Consider the following 12425-nt stretch of genomic DNA (forward strand, 5'->3'; position numbering starts at 1 on the left):
TCCGAGACAGGAAATGGGAGAAACTGTCTTGATAATGTCTTCGAGACCCTATACCCAGCCAATCTTTCCAATTCTATGAACAAATAAAACCCCACTTTTTGCTTAAAGTGGTTTGAGTTCATTTTCTGTTAAATGCAACCAAATAAGCCTTAATAATATATATGTTCTCTTAGTTGTCAGATATAGATATTTTATAACATGAAGTATATTTGTAAGCCTCTTCTTACTCCAAAGAGTATAGATGCCATTCATAAATACAGTAGTACTAGCTAAAGCTACTACTCAAAAATATATGCCAGAAAATCCTGTGCAATTGTTAAAGCTGGGTTGCACATTTACCTTGCAGTCTCTTAGGAACCCATCAAAACAGAATAAAGGACATTATTTATAACAACAGCCAGAGAAGACCAGTTGCAGTGTTCATGTAATACTATAATGCCTGGGGATGCTATGTATTTCTCTGTTGGGTCTTGGTGAGGAGATCACATTCTCACCAGTCCCCTTAGAGCAAGAGCAATGAACAAATGCTACCCGTGGCTCTTTATAACACCCTCGCCCTAAACATGGCATCACAGAAGAACAAAGGGAAATGAGATCCCATCTGTGCAATGTCAAAACAACTTTGTGTATTTCACTATCTAACCACTGAGGAAAGTCAACAGCTCTGACAGACTGGATTTGCTAAAAGGAAGAAATACTTGGTGTATTTCACTATCTAACCACTGAGGAAAGTCAACAGCTCTGACAGACTGGCTTCTTCACACTTAGAAGACCACATGGGTCATCTGGGCCTCCAGAGGTATTCTCTGAGGTTAGGCCCTCTTTAGCTGTATGTACAGGCTGATTCCTTGAGGTGGTCTTTCAGGTGGGAGATAGTTCTGCCCTCCAATCTGGATACCCTAGCATGGGGCTACATCCCAGGAGGAAGCTGTATCTTTTCCTCAATCTCACAGATGCTGATTTCAAAAGTTATAAGAAAGCTGCAATGGTTCAAACATTTTGGCTCTGGAGAAAAAAGACATAAAGATCAATGGGATAGAATAGGGAGCCCAGAAATAAACCTTTGTATATAAGGTCATTTGATTTTTGTCAAGGAAGCCAAGGTCATTGAAAAGGGGAAAGGACAGTCTTTTCAACAACTGATGTTGGAAAAATGGATATCCAAATGCAAAAGAAAGAAGTTGAACTCTTACTTTACAGCATATATAAAAATTAACTCAACATGGAACAAAGACCTAATTGTAAGAACTGAAACTACAAAATTCTTAGAATAAAAACATGGGAAATCTTTATGGTATTGGATTTGGTGATGATTTCTTAGATATGACACCAAAAGCACAGGAGACAAAAGTAAGGTCAGATAAATTGGACTACATCAAAATTAAAAACTTCTATGCCACAAAAGGACAAAATCAACAGAGCGCAGGCAACCCGCAGAGTGGGAGAAAATACCTGCAAATCATGTATGGGTTTAATTCCAGCATATATAAAGAATCCTACAACTCAACAACCCCCCCAAATAATCCAATTAAAATAGGCAAAAGATTTCAGTAGATTATAATCTCCAAAGAAGATACACAGATGGCCAGTAAGCCAATAAAAAGATGTCCAATATCCCTAATAATTCAGGAAGTGCAAATCATAACCACCTGACACATACTGGGAGAACTCTGTAAAAGAACAAAGCAAAACCAAAAAATAAAAAACTCCAGAATATAACAAGTGATGGCAAGGATGTGGAGAAACTGGAACCCTGTGTCTGTTAGTGGAAATGGAAAATGGTACAACTGTTATGGAAAATGGTATGGCAGTCATCAAAAAAATAAAAATAGGATTACTATATCGTTTAACAATCTCACTTCTGATTATATACCTAAAACAATTGTTAGTGGGGTCTTGAGGAGACATTTTCATAGCAGTATTATTTGCAATGGCCAAAAAATGGAAGCAACCCAAACATTTATCATTCATCCACAGATGGATGGGTAAACAAAATGAACAATATACATATAGTGGAATATGACTCAGTCTTAAAAAGGAAGGATATTCTGGCAGATGTTACCACATGGCTGACACTTGAGGACATCATGCTAAGTGAAATAAGCCAGTCACAGAATGACAAGTACTGTAAGTCTCTTCATTTTATGGTACAACCAATTTCCAGAATTTCTTCATCTTAGGAAGCTGAAACTAGACTGTTAAACACCTCTTCATTTCTCCATCTACTCCCTCAGCCTGCAGCAGCCACCGTTCTACTTTCTGTTTCTATGATTTAGATTGTTCTAGATATCTCATAGAAGTAGAATTATACAGTACTTGTATGAATAGACTTAACATTAGTGGACACTTAAAAGTGGTTTAATATGATAAATGTTATGTTACGTATTTTGCTATTATTTAAAAAAAAAGGTACAGTTTTCTTTCCAAACCATGCTTTTTCAGAGTTCTATCCACTCAGAGGATCTTCTTTGTCTAGTTTGTCTTCTTTGTCTTCTTTGTCTAGCTGTCATGGAAGGTAGCTATGGCTCTGAGCCACATGTCTCACAACTGCATTTGGACAGATGTTGAAGAACAGGTTGAGGTTATAATAAAGATAGACTTGGAGCAAAAGTGATGTGTGATGTCTGATCCAAACATTCAAAAACACAAATAGTGGGTTGACCGTCTTGAGGAAAATTATAGTGTCTGCAGAGACTTTTTCCTGCAAAGAAGGCCATTCAGTCTTCACACAGAGGTGCAACAGAGAAATGCGTTTTAGTAGGAGTGAGAAAACAGTCCTGACATGCCTGAGACACAGGACAAATATGTCCAAGGCCTCCAAGTCCTGAACTGTAAAATGTAGCACAGTGATTCTGATACGTTCTGAGTAAGTATTTGCAGTCACCCACCATGACTATAATATTTCCCAATAATTCATCTAGAAAATGATTGACTTTAAGTAATGCTATTTTTAATGAAACTTCCAGGATAAATTGGTTGCAAAAATATACATTTAGGTAACCAAATGAATTGACCTACAGAGCCCGAGTATTAGGAGTCAATTAAATGTAAGCAGGTGGCTGATTTGGAGGTGAGAAGAATTGATCTTCATTCATTCTTAGATAAACAGTCTAGTGGGCTGTTGGACATCACCCAATTGATGACTATGCATGGGAGAATAGTTACAGTTTCTCTAAAAAGTCTTAGGTAAACCTTAAAATGAAGGTGGGACAGACCACATAGCTCTTTCACCATATCACAAAATATTATCTTGTTGCTAATATTCCCATAGAGCACATTGTTCCAGAGATATTGAGGACAGTTTTGTATGCAAGTAATGCTGATTAGGGATTTGATACTAAATGGTCAAAGGAAAGACTTTTTTTGAAAGATATTGGTTCTGCCTCATTTTTCCATACATTTAAAAAATCCTGATCAAATATACATGATTGCTTTTTTAAAACTTAGCAAATAGAAAGAAATATGACTGCTACTAACTAGGAAATTGTTGCATAAGAAGAGTAAAGGGAGAATTTTGCCAGCAGATGTGAAAGCATCACGTGGTTCAGAAACAGACACATGCATATTGATGGAGTTGAATGTGAGGTTGAACAAGAGGTAAAAGATGCCTCAGTTATTTAGAAGCTAGGATGGCTTGGATAATCACTTGGAAAGAACAGAAAGAGTTGTAGGCCCCTATCTCATGCCGGATTTAATTCAAGTTGATTAAAGTTTTAAATATGAAACTTGAAAGCATTAGGTCCTAAAATAATATAGTTGAGTCTTTATATAATTCTGAGGATGTGATGGCATTTCTAAACATTGCTCCAAAGGCAGAACCCCCAGAGGGTTTGAAAGCTTTGAAAGACTTTACATTTAAACTACACAGATTATCATGCATTCCTTGTAAATGCCCCAGGAGCTGTCACAAAATGAACTATGATTAGGACACAGAGAAGAGACATTTCTGTTGGTTAATAGGGACAACAAATCCCCGAAACAGAAAACAAAGATCCATATCCATTGGCTTTAATACAATTATGTATTTTTAGAAATAAATAAAAATCACATCCACTCCCATCTTCCCTAGTTCCTTCCAAAACTGCCCCCCCAGAAAAACAAACAAAGAAAAAACCCCAAATAATCCTTACCACTTAGAAACTTGAAATGAAAACAACTTTATATCAATTCTTGGTTTAAAGCAAAAATCAGAATTAAAACGGAAGGACCATCCGCTAGAGCACAAACCACTCCATCCGTGGGCTAGAGCCAGCATTACCATTGCCAGGATTATTTCACAACTTTCAAGGCTTTTAGTAAATATTAATGCAAAATGGAAGTCAGGGCATATTATTAATTTTCCATCTTCACATAATTAATGAAATCCCAAAGTGAACAAATCCTTTACAGGGGATGGCATGGGTTTGGATAGGGTGGGTCATTGGTCGATATGGGTTTCAGAAGATTTGAGGCAAGGAGAAGGATGGGAGCGTCTGAGCATTTGAAAAAGAGGCAGAAGCTAAAACCTAGAATATGGTCACAGAGGGGCTGCAGTGAAGGTGGGACCCCCTTGTCCCCAGGGTCTATAGGGACCCATGGCCGTGACCTGTCCCCCAACCTCAGCACACATAGCTTTATTTCCTTTTCCATCCCCAATCATAGAACGAATGGCTACCTAGCATTTATCCATAAGCCACCAAGCCAAAAATCAAACCATGAGAATTCTTTTGATGAAAAGGCAAACAGGAAGGCTGAAACATTAGCACATGGTTATCAGCACCCCAGGTCAAAGCCGCCTTCACTTAGAGGCCTCTCTGCACACACTCACCTTCTAACCCAGATGTCATTCCGGAGGATGAAGAACAGGGAGGGTGACTGAGGGGCTTACCCCTTCTACTCGCTCCCCCGCCCAAGACTGTTTGAAGTAAAAGATCAGAATAAATTAGTTTGAACACACAGATGATTGTTTTTCTCAATCACCAGCTGCTGGGGCTCATGAAGGAAGCCAGCTGAGTTATAGAAAAAGCAAGCAGTTGTACTGATAAAAAAGGGTGAGCCTGCTACACGTCCACCCATCTCAGTGTTTTCCTCCTACATCTGCACAGGCTTCTATGCCCACATCTATGAAGACTGGTGCCTGTAATACTTTATGGCTTCTAATATCTATCAAACACTCAAGAGCTGTCTGGCTTGTCTTTTCTTTCTTCCCTCCAGCTTTATTGAAAATTGTCCCTCTTTTTCCAATGGAGCCATGATTACCGTGCTTGAATGCAAAATCACCACCCTTCCCGTCCGATGACAACATCCCCTCTTGTCTTTCCATCCTTTAAAACCATGACTTACATGGAAACAATAGCTTCTGCCCAATCTATTAATGTCCCTTTTCCTACCTCTAAGATTGTGTGATTTTCACAGGGACCAGGAGCTGCTCTGAGGCCCTGTTGCTCCCCGGTGGTCTAGGCACTGGCTGAGCATGGTTGGTAGGGATGGCAAGTGGGTAAGAGCCCCAAACACCCCAAGTAGTTGGAACTGCTGGAGACAGTGTGCTCGCTCCAAGAGTGGAGCTCCCAGTCTTTCCCAGAAGCCTGCTTTCTACTAATCAGATTGCTTTGGAACAATACTAGGGAATAGGAGAAATGGAGAATGTGTTTATCATTGGGCCTTAAAGCCTGTGCCAGAGTCCCAGAAATCCGTCATCTGAGATGCACACAACCTGAGCAACACCTCCTCTTGGATGTCCCTCCTCAGCTGGGAGATTGGCGGGAGCATCTGCTTCTTTCTCTCTCCCTCTCTCCTGAGTTTTGCTTAAAGATGAGAGCACCCAGATGTGTGATCACCTTGAATAGGCAGACAGATTGCAGAATTTCCCCCAGGGAATGGAATCTTGGGGTTTGTTCATTTCATTCATGTATTCACTTCCCAGCAGTTATCTCTTCATGTCCATGAAGAATCAATAGGTTTTGGATTTTCTTTTCGAGAAAGACCAGTCGATTTATGGGAAGAGAGATGGTTAAGAGCAGAAGGAAGTGGAGGCTTCTAGGAGGAACCTTGCAAAAGGAAAGCCCTCTGTCTTCTCCGCCAGGTGAAAGGACAGTGGGAAATGGAAGGGGCCCACAGCTTCAGAAAGCTGGTTTAGCTTCAGAAGAATGGATGTCACTGCATTCAGCTTCTGGCTCTTTCGTTTTCCAGATGAGGCTTATTGTTCCGGGATAAGCAAACTTTGACTTTTAGAAATCGTTGACAAGGCACCTTTGTCTGGATCTGCTTCATTCTTATCAGACTTTGAATTTGAAAGAGTAAATTCCTTAAAAGCAAGAGCTCTGGTGGAAATCATAGTAAGAGGATGGATGAGATCATCAAGGACAGTACTTGGGGGCTATCTATAGAAAAGCGAATGAAAGCATCAGATCTATATCCTCAAGGATGGGGAAAGGAGGTGGAAGGCCGCGGCACAAAGCTTTGAGATGGAATCACAGAATGTGGAGAGAAAATCCCACCAGAGACAATTCTATAAGACACTGGAAAGTAAAGAAAAAGAAGACTTCATTTAACATCTTTTTTTTTTTAAGGAAAAATATTTTTCTGTGCTGGTGGAAATGTTTTATATCCATACTAATATGGTAGCCAAGAGCTACATGTGTCTTTTGAGCATGTGAAATGTGGCTGATTGGCAAACCTGACCTAGCTGTGAGGGAGAGATGGGCAGGGCTGGACCAAAGCCTCCAGTGGGCAATCGTATTTCAGCTGTTAACTTCAGTGTCCATAGGGGCTCTCCAGAAGAAAGAATGAGAACAGTCCAGGGAAGGAAATCATTTGGGGTTCTGAAGGACCACTGTGACTGGTGGCAGAAGACAGTGAGGGACCTGTGGGCAGGGGAGAGTCACACAATGCCTGGAGCACACTCTAGAATTTTGGCACTTTATCCTAAGGGATTTTTGGTGGATTTTGACTCTGAAAATATACACATGTTCTAAGAGTCTGCAGAGCCACTGGGAGGAGCATATCTTCTTCTCCAGCTGCAGCTACATGCAGGGATGATGGAGAGGTCAGCCAGCATTTGGGCAAGAACAGTGTAGGGCAACAGTGGTGTCCATCTATCCCAGCCAACTTGATTTGACACTAAAACAAAGTTTAATTCCATGGAGCCCGCCTTATTTGGGGTTGCTGTAGACTCTTCCCAGCTGTGGTCTGCACCCAGGGTCATTACTTACTGAATGGCAATGGGGCCCTTCAAAGGCACAAGGGTGATGAAAGAGTGTGCATTTGTGGTGACAATTTTGCTACAAGTAACACCCACAGAATCGGGTTTCCACACTTAAACTCAGCTCTGACTGAACAGAAGGCAGACATTGAACTATCTGGCATTTACCCACGGTGGGGCCTGGCACCCCAGTGTCCACAGAAGCCCCCGCTTCCTGGGACATCCCGCCCCATTCCCACTGCAGAAACACAAAGCTCAGAGCTCTCGTGATCTCCACATCCACTATGTGGTTTTGTGGAAATCAGAAACCCTCAGATCTGTTCAGACTTCCAGATCTGCCCTGGGGAGGGAGAGCTGTAAGCACTCTAGTCTGCTGTCACAGCAGGCCCTGTTAAATTTGCATTTCAACAACAAACTATTTTTTAGATGAAGTATGAGACAGATTTATACTAAGAAAATTAGTTGACATGCAAATTTAACTGGACATTCTGTATGTTATCAGGCAACCCTATGTGTGGGGGACGTCTTATTGTAATGGGGGGTGGAAAAGACTTCTGGGAAAGGTTTGGTGAGTGGACTGGCATGACTGGGCATACCTAGAGTGACTGGAGGGTTTTGCAGTCTTGCAGCTCTGAAATAAAATGCCAAGGACTGGCAGCATTGTCGACAGACCCGGATATGGAGTCCAGCAAGCCTCACTATGAGCTTCCAACGTTGGGTGAGCTGATGCAAGTACCTTCTCATTTACAGTGAAGACTAGGAAGTAATACCTGGTGTTTGGAGTTGAAGTGATGACTGAAGATAACTTATGCCAAGGATGTGGCATCTTATAAATACATGAATTTTTAAAAATACAGTAGGACTGGTAAATATCCTCCCAAGTGAAGATTAATGATCGAAGACAATAGGTCTCCGAGAGAACTGAAGGCCAGGTGAAGCCTGCTGGGCAGCTGTAGGGAGGGCTGGAAGAGGCGTCCTGGGTGCAGGCTGACCTAGCTCCGGGCGATGTGGGAGTCACCTCTCATCTGCCACTGTGGATTTGGACCTCTCTCAGGACAGGATAGTTCTTTCCTAAAATAAAGGAATTTCCTTAAGAGAGATTTATGGAAAGGAATGGAAGATGGCTTTCTTTTTTTTTTTTAAAATTAACATATAATGTATTAATTTGCTTTGGGGGTACAGGTCTATGAATCATCAGTCTTACAAAATTCACAGCACTCACCATAGCACATATACTGCCCAGTGTCCATAACCCAGCCACCTTAGCTGCCCCCCCACCCCAGCAACCCTCAGTTTGTTTCCAGAGATTAGGAGTCTCTTATAGTTTGTCACCCTCTCTGGTTTCATCTTGTTTCATTTTTTCCTTTCCGCCCTCCCATGACCCCCAACCATGCCTCTCAAATTCCTCGTATCAGAGAGATCATACAATAAATGTCTTTCTCAGATTGACTTATTTCATTTACCATAACCTCTAGTTCCATCCACATCGTTGCAAATGGTAAGATTTTGTGGGATTTTGTTTTTTTGATGGCCGCCTAGCATTCCATTGTTTATATATACCACCTTTTCTTTATCCATTCATCTATTGATGAACATCTAGGTTCTTTCCATAGTTTGGCTATTGTGGACATTGCTGCTATGAACACTTGGGTGCACATGCCACTTCGGATCACTACATTTGTATCTTTAGTGTATATATCCAGTAGTGCGATTGCTGGGTCCTGAGGTAGCTCTATTTTTAACTCTTTCAGAAACCTCCATACTGTTTTCCAGAGTGTCTGCACCAGCTTGCATTCCCACCAACAGTGTGGGAGGGTTCCCCCTTCTCCACATCCTCACCAACATCTGTTATTTCCCAACTTGTTAATTTTAGCCATTCTAACTGGTGTGAGGTGATATCTCACTGTGGGTTTGATTTGTATTTACCTGATGGTAAGTGAAGTGGAACACTTTTTTATGTATCTGTTGGCCATTTGTATGTCTTCTTTGCAGAAATGTCTGTTCATGTCTTCTGCCCATTTCTTGATTGTTCTTTGGGTGTTGAATTTGATAAGCTCGTTATAGATTTTGGATACTAGCCCTTTATCTGATATTTCATTTGTAAATGTCTTCTCCCATTCTGTTGGTTTTCTTTTGGTTTTGTTGACTATTTCCTTTGATGTGCAAAAGCCTTTTATCTTCATGAAATCCCAATAGTTCATTTTTGCCCTTGCTTCCCTTGCCTTTGGCCATGTGCCTAGGAAGAAGTTGCTGTGGCTGAGGTCAAAGAGGTTGCTGCATGTGTTCTCCTCCAAGGATTTTGATGGATTCCGATCTCACATTGAGATCTTTCATCCATTTAGAGTCTATTTTTGTGTGTGGTGTAAGGAAATGGTCCAGTTTCATTTTTCTGCATGTGGCTGTCCAGTTTTCCCAACACCATTTGTTGAAGAGACTGTCTTTTTTCCAATGGACATTCTTTCCTGCTTTGTTGAAGACTAGTTGACTATAGAGTTGAGGGTCCATTTCTGGACTCTTTATTCTGTTTCATTGATCTATGTGTCTGTTTTTGTGTCATTACCATACTGTCTTGATGATTACAGCTTTGTAATAGTGCTCGAAGTCTTGAATTGTGATGCTGCCAAATTTGGTTTTCCTTTTCAACATTCCTCTGCCTATTTGGGGGCTTTTCTGGTCCTATATAAATTTCAGGATTATTTGTTCCATTCCTTTGAAAAGAATTGATGGTATTTTGATAGGTATAAATGTGTAGATTGCTCTAGATAGCATAGACATTTTCACAATATTTGTTCTTCCAATCCATGAGCATAGGATGTTTTGCCATTTCTTTGTGTCTTCCTCAATTTCCTCCATGAGTACTTTTTAGTTTTCTAAGTATAGACTCTTTGCCTCTTTGGTTGGGTTTATTCCTCGGTATCTTATGGTTTGGGGTGCAATTGTAAATGGGATCAACTCCTTAATTTCTCTTTCTTCTGTCTTGCTGTTGGTGTATAGAAATGCAACTAATTTCTGTGCATTGATTTTATATCCTGACACCTTACTGAATTCCTGTTCTAGTAGTTTTGGGATAGAGTATTTTGGGTTTTCCAAATAAAGTATCCTATCATCTACAAAGAGTGAGAGTTTGACTTCTTTGCTGATTCAGATGGCTTTTATTAGATTTTGTTGTCTGATTGCTCAGACTAGGACTTCTAGTATTTTCAGTAGCAATGGTGATAGTGGACATCCCTGCCATGTTCCTGACCTTAGGGGAAAAGTTCTCAGTTTTTCCCCATTGAGAATGACATTTGCTGTGGGTTTTTCATAGATGGCTTTGAAGACATTGAGGTATGTACCCTCTATCCTTATATTGTGAAGAGTTTTAATCAAGAAAGGATGCTGTACTTTGTCAAATGCTTTTTCTGCATCTATTGAGAGGATCAGATGGCTCTTGTTCTTTCTTTTATTAATGTATTGTATCACATTGATTGATTTGTGGATGTTGAATGAACCTTGCAGCCCAGGAATAAATCCCACTTGGTTGAGGTGAATAATCCTTTTAATGTATTGTTGGATCCTATTGGGTAGTATTTTGGTGAGAATTTTTGCATCTGTGTTTATCAGGGATATTGGTCTGAAATTCTCCTTTTAGATGGGCCCTTGGTCTGGTTTTGGGATCAAGGTAATGTTGGCCTCATAAAAGGAGTTTGGAAGTTTTCCTTCCATTTCTATTTTTTGGAACAGTTTCAGAAGAATAGGTATTAATTCTTCTTTAAATTCTTGGTAGAATTTCCCTGGGAAGCTGTCTGGCCTTGGACTCTTGTTTGTTGGGAGCCTTTTGAGGACTGCTTCAATCTCCTTACTGGTTATGGGTCTGTTCAAGTTTTCTATTTATTCCTAGTGCAGTTTTGGTAATTTATACATCTCTAGGAATGCATCCATTTCTTCCAGAGTGTCAAATTTGCTGGTGTATATTTGCTCATAATATGCTCTTATAATTGTTTGTATTTCTTTGGTGTTGGTTGTGATCTCTCCTCTTTCATTCATGATTTTATTCATTTGTGTCCTTTCTTTATTCTTTTGGATAAGTCTGGCTAGGGGTATATCTATCTTATTGATTCTTTCAGAGAACCAGCTCCTAGTTTTGTTGATCTGTTCTACTGTTCCTTTGATTCCTTTGATTGATTTCTGCTCTGATGTTTATTATTTATCTTCTCCTGCTGGGCTTAGGCTTTCTTTGCTGTTCTTTCTCCAGCTCCTTTAGATGTAGGGTTAGGTTGTGTATTTGAGACCTTTCTTGTTTCTTGAGAAAGGCTTGCATTGCTATATACTTTCCACTCAGGACCGCCTTTGCTGTGTCCCAAAGATTTTGAACAGATGTGTTTTCATTTTCAATTGTTTCCATGAATGTTTTAAATTCTTCCTTAATTTCCTGGTTGACCCATTCATTCTTTAGTAGGATGGTCTTTAGCCTCCATGTATTTGAGTTCTTTCCAACTTTCTTCTTTTGATTGAGGTTTAGTTTCAAAGCTTTGTTGTCTGAAAATTTTCAGGGAATGATCCTAGTCTTTTGGTGCCAGTTGAGACCTGATTTGTGAACCAGGATGTGATCTAGTCTGGAGAATGTTCCTTGTGAACTAGAGAAGCATTCTCTTGCTTTGGGATGGAATGTTCTGAATAGATCTGTGATGTACATCTGGTCTAATGTGTCATTTAAAGCCTTTATATCCTTGTTGATCTTTTGCTTAGAATATCTGTCCATTTCAATGAGGAGGGTGTGAAAGTGCCCTACTATTATTGTATTATTGTTGATGTGTTTCTTTGATTTTGTTATTAATTGGCTTATGTAATTGGCTGCTCTCATGTTAGTGGCATAGATATTTAAAATTGTTAGATCTTCTTGTCAGATAGGTTCTTTAAGTATGATATAGTGTCCTTCCTCACCTCTTATTATAGTCTTTGGCTTAAAAAATAATTTGTCTGATGTAAGAATTGCCCACCCAGCTTTCTTTTGATGTCCATTAGCATGGTAAGTTGTTTTCTACCCCCTTACTTTATATATGGAGGTGTCTTTGGGTCTAAAATTAATCTCTTACAGACAGCATACTGATGGGTGTTGTTTTTTTATCCTTCTGATACCCTGTGTCTTTTGAATGGGAGCATTTAGCCCATTTACATTCAGGGTAACTATTGAAAGATATGAATTTTGCCATTGTATTGCTTGTAAGGTGACTGTTACTGCCCTTTCTGGTCTGTTACTTTTAGG

Source organism: Mustela putorius, unplaced genomic scaffold (genome assembly GCF_011764305.1).
Source record: "Mustela putorius furo isolate JIRA1106 unplaced genomic scaffold, ASM1176430v1.1 tig00003909_pilon_pilon_pilon, whole genome shotgun sequence".
NCBI classification, from domain to species: Eukaryota; Metazoa; Chordata; class Mammalia; order Carnivora; family Mustelidae; genus Mustela; species Mustela putorius.